Below are 5,141 nucleotides of genomic sequence, written 5' to 3'. Positions count from 1 at the left end.
TGCCTTTATGAATGGATTGTTTAATAAATAAGGTGAACGCTTTTTAAAAAAATGGATTTGTTTCCAATATTGCCACAGAGGCCTGTCTAAGCGGACTAACTATTTTTCGATTTCGTTCATCATCACCGTCTGCCTCTTTCACCCTGGCATTGGGTATTGGCCGTCAAGAAGGGTTCTCTGCTTGTCTCTATTCTGGGTGATTTTCTCCACTCCCAGCCAACTGTGTCTCACATGGCTGAGATAAGAATATTTGACTTATTAATTTCTAAGGTACTCAATGTCAGTGAATATCTTAAGACCAAGTACTCGCGTTCACTTTCCTCTAGATCGCTGGTGTGAAAAATCGTAACAAAAAGTACAAAATACTTTCATCAAAATTTCCCAGAAGAATAATTGGGAATAGAACCAAGTACTTAGATAGATAGATAGATAGATAGATAGATAGATAGATAGATAGATAGATAGATAGCGTCCACGGTCCATATCTTCACATAAAAGAATGTTGTATATAAAGTAATCGCCTCCCGCATTGCATCAATGCGAAGTAAACTCCTTCGCCAACAATAACATACAGTAAAAAAGGACCCTCAAACGTCTAGCACAGAGAATGGAATGGTGTTCACTAGGTCTTGACCTATTGTTCTCACAGCTCTCAAGAAAAGGGCATGAATCTGCCACTATAGAACCAATAACTCACCAGTCTAGGGGTTTGTGGTAAGGCCTCCCTGATCTACAAAATCCTTTGGCCGTTTGAAGCTGAGCTCTCTCGGACAACCATTAAACAAACTCGTAAACGGCTCGGACAAAGGCGGACGGGCACTTAACTCCAATTGGTCGCATTAAACTAGTGTTTGATATACTCGTAAATTAAATTCTTATCCCGACCTCCCCCCTCTCCTTCGGCAGCTTTGCATGAACGCGTCGCCTTCCTCCTCCCTCGGTCTATTGTCTGGTTTTATACGTGTGCGTCACATGAGGTCTCCTTTAAGGCGTTTTCACGAGGGCCCATCACAAAGAACAGGTGTGCTAAATGGCGATCATCAAGAAGTTCCTAGAGCTAGGAAGAGAAGCCTCCTGCTCGCCTTCAGGAAAACGACAGGAAGAATAGAACTGGGAGGGGAAGATCGAGAATGAAAGACCGGACAGAAAGGAAGGACGTAGGAATGAAAATAAAAATATGTAAAAGGAGGGAGAAGGAGAGAAAGAGAGTCCGTTTCAAAGGTGGAGAGGAATCCTCGAGGTATGAGAAGACACCAGGGGAGAGAAGTCAGCAGGGGTCCTCCGGGGGAAGGGCGCCGTTCTCGTGCACGTGTGTCCGTGACTGAGGCAGCTCCTGTAGGTAGTCCTACGGCTTGTCGTTGAAAAACGACGCCCTACTGGCACGTTGAAATGCAGATTTAGGGACAATCTGGCCCGGACTAGAGGCTTGTCGTGAAGTTTCTATTAGGAAGCAACGCAGATGAACAGAGGGGGACGGCGGGGGATTCAGCGTTGTTCGGCTGAGGAAAAAAATCGCAAAGAAGAACAACAGCAATAAAATAATTTTTCAAAAAATCAGACTGAGAAAGGCGGCTTCAGCACTTTGTGAATCATAGGCGAAAGCAGCCTTCAATGAAATGTTTTTGCTCTTTTATTTTACTTGTAACGAGAGGAACGGGGAATTAGAAGAGAATTGCCGTGTTCATGTATTAAAGCTAGCCTGTTAACCTGTTTCGTTAGAAGAACAAGCTATGAACTGTTCGTCATGCGGAACAGGGGGGCGGTTTTAGTTTTGTAAAGATTATAAATCACAGTGCAGAGGACATGAAAAACCTCGTGCATTGATACCAGCAATTTTAATCTTGTCGTGGTTTTGGTTAACCAAGCAGAGCCCGGCCACCTGATTAACTCACTGAGACGGAGGAAGTCAAGATTTATGAATTACATCTCAAGATAAATAGCCCTGAAGCGCTCTCCTACAATGCGACGAGCTGTCCTTATTCGATTCTGGCTTTCCCCTGTATTGTATCTCTTTGTGTCTTACGCCTAATTAGACTCATGATCACATCAGAGGCGGAGCACCTTGCATCTGTTGAAGACGTTAGGGGCTGTATGCGATTTTACGCCATTTTTGACACAGGCGATATCTCGTCGAAGGTCAGCTGTACTTATCAAAGAAAGACGAAATCTTCAGAGACGGGTAGAAAAATCATGGTCCTATTATACTAGATCTGGCAGAAAACACCACAGTATAATATTTTATTGTCTCTGTATTTGTAAGGGGGTTCCTACAGCACTGCCAGTATCACGTTGTGCTGCTTTGCTTGAAACTTCTGTTCGAAACCTCAACTTGTCTTAAATTTGGTTTTAAAAGGGCAGGGGAAGGGGGTGGGGTTGGGCCTTCCGATAAACAATATGTTTCTCGGAACACATTCACACGATGAAATAGTGCTACTGTTCTGCAAGATCCATTTACTCCTTCATTCATCTTTACCATCATCCTCCTCCAAAGCCCACCTCTACTCCCCATTCATTTGCCCACCCCTTCATCATCGGCCTCCTCCCTTCTTTTCAATGTCCTTTTCTGCTACCCACCAATTCTTCATTTGTTTTGAATCTACTCTTTCTGCCGCCCACTGAACCCCAATTAAAAACAACAACAAACAATAACCTAACAATCAAATAAACAATAACTATTGAAGAAAGCAAAACGACTGCAAATACAAAAGTGAATGAAACTAAATCAAATTAAACCAAATAAAAAAAAGCAAAGAAGTAAGCATAATTTCAAAAATTGTATAGGTTTTAAGCCACCATTGGCGCAACTCAGATTGTATTGGAAGTGGACTGAGAGAGATGCAGTGTCCGAGGAAAAGGATGAAGGTACTCGATAAAATAGACTTCAACCCACGCGGCCCTGGAATCTTTTCTGTTAAATATCGGGGTTTTTTTTTGGTTTTTTAAAAATTATTTCACATACAGAGCTGGTGCCTTTATGAATGGATTGTTTAATAAATAAGGTGAACGCTTTTTAAAAAAATGGATTTGTTTCCAATATTGCCACAGAGGCCTGTCTAAGCGGACTAACTATTTTTCGATTTCGTTCATCATCACCGTCTGCCTCTTTCACCCTGGCATTGGGTATTGGCCGTCATGAAGGGTTCTTTGCTTGTCTCTATTCTGGGTGATTTTCTCCACTCCCAGCCAACTGTGTCTCACATGGCTGAGATCAGAATATTTGACTTATTAATTTCTAAGGTACTCAGTGTCAGTGAATATCTTAAGACCAAGTACTCGCGTTCACTTTCCTCTAGATCGCTGGTGTGAAAAATCGTAACAAAAAGTACAAAATACTTTCATCAAAATTTCCCAGAAGAATAATTGGGAATAGAACCAAGTACTTAGATAGATAGATAGATAGATAGATAGATAGATAGATAGATAGATAGATAGATAGTTTGTCCAAGAGAACAATAACTATCATTTAGTACAGGTAAAAAGCAAGCTATACAGACAAAAAGAGCAACGAGAAGGGAAAGCTTGAGAAGTAGGACCTACCACTCTTAAGTAGTGCATTCCAACAACACACCTCACAATTATTATTTCGAGACTAACGAGTGCAGCATTATACAATGCGTCACCGTTGTTCTAAGCCGCACAGCAATATCACGCAGCGAGACTCCAAAGTATCCTTTTCTTCTAGCTGGTAATTCCCACTCATTACAATATGCAGATAATCCCAGGTGATCTCATTATGCATGCAGAAAGTTTCAACAATAGCTTATGATCCACTTTATAGTTATAGACGACAAATTTGCGCCAGAATGATTTACCAGGAATATTTTAATGTCTTGGCATTTAAATATGTTTCAACGTTTTTTGTTGTTAATTTTTTTGTTATAAGGAAAGCGTTTAGTGTGACCAAATGTAGGCGACCATTTCCTTCTAACTTGATCCCTCCACGATTTCCATGATTACAAAATGAATCTCACAGATACAACCAGTTCACAGAGGAGAATGAATAAAGACAAGTTGGATCTTATTGCACATCCGTACATGGCACAAATACAATTTTGTTCAGAAATCGTGCAAAATCGAATGAGATTTAAAAAAAAATAATTTTCTGACAGGGAGCGAGATTGTTTTGTTACTTTTTTCTATTCCATGTACTGCGCAAAATAAACTTGTGTAACATAAAGTCATCTAGTTGGTTTGATAAGAGTTGTATGTCACAGTATGGTACAAATGTACTAATACCATTTGTTCTTAAAACTTCTATTTGAAACGGTTCCTTTGACTTGTTTTATGATACCCAAGACTGGGCACTCCTGACATAATTCCGTTCACTTTGGAGCTCACCAATTGACTCAGTTTGGAACCAAATATCGGCAATAGCGAGACTTTTGTTTTACCCTCTTCTTGTTAGTCCACAGTGCACACCAGCGCAAGAAGGTCGGGTTTGTTTGTTTTTTTAGAGAGCAAATATTGGCAGCTATGACAGTGTCCAATCTACGAGATACTATAAATTCAAGTCTGTGAGCTTGAGACTTTTGACATGTCTGATGAAAGAATAATCTGTTCCGATAAGGCAGCCGCCCCGACCTGTGGGAAACAAGTGGAGCATACATTATGACGTCGGGAAATACCGGAACTCTTGAGTGTGAGAAGAGAAACGTTCACACGAATCACCCCACTGAATGAAACACTAGATAGGTATAAATGATGACGTCATTTTCATCTATGGTGTTGTGGTTTCAATGCATTTTAATATTCCCTGAACCGCTCTGGGGATTTTTAAGCCTCTAAGAAGCGATAGCTAGGGATTACAGGAAGTTATTAATAAGGGATGATACGTTATACATATCTGTCTGCCTGTCCGTCTGTCTGCCTCTCTCTTTTTTAGTTTAAGTAGAGGTTTTACAGCGCTCGTAATTGCATAAGGTGATATGAGCGCCAGAAGATTAGAGGTGTTACAAGAGAGTAACAAATATAATAAAAGAAGAAGGGGAGATAAGGACGATAGTTGTTTGACAGAAAAGAAGAAGCAAACCACACCAGAGCACCCGCCAACCACCCACGTCTGTCTCCCTGTCTGTTATATAATATAAGATAGATAGATAGATAGATAGATAGATAGATAGATAGATAGATAGATAGATAGA

Source organism: Aplysia californica, unplaced genomic scaffold (genome assembly GCF_000002075.1).
Source record: "Aplysia californica isolate F4 #8 unplaced genomic scaffold, AplCal3.0 scaffold00288, whole genome shotgun sequence".
Taxonomy (NCBI): Eukaryota; Metazoa; Mollusca; class Gastropoda; order Aplysiida; family Aplysiidae; genus Aplysia; species Aplysia californica.
The sequence above is the reverse complement of the archived record's forward strand: the minus strand, read 5'-3'. Positions refer to the sequence as shown.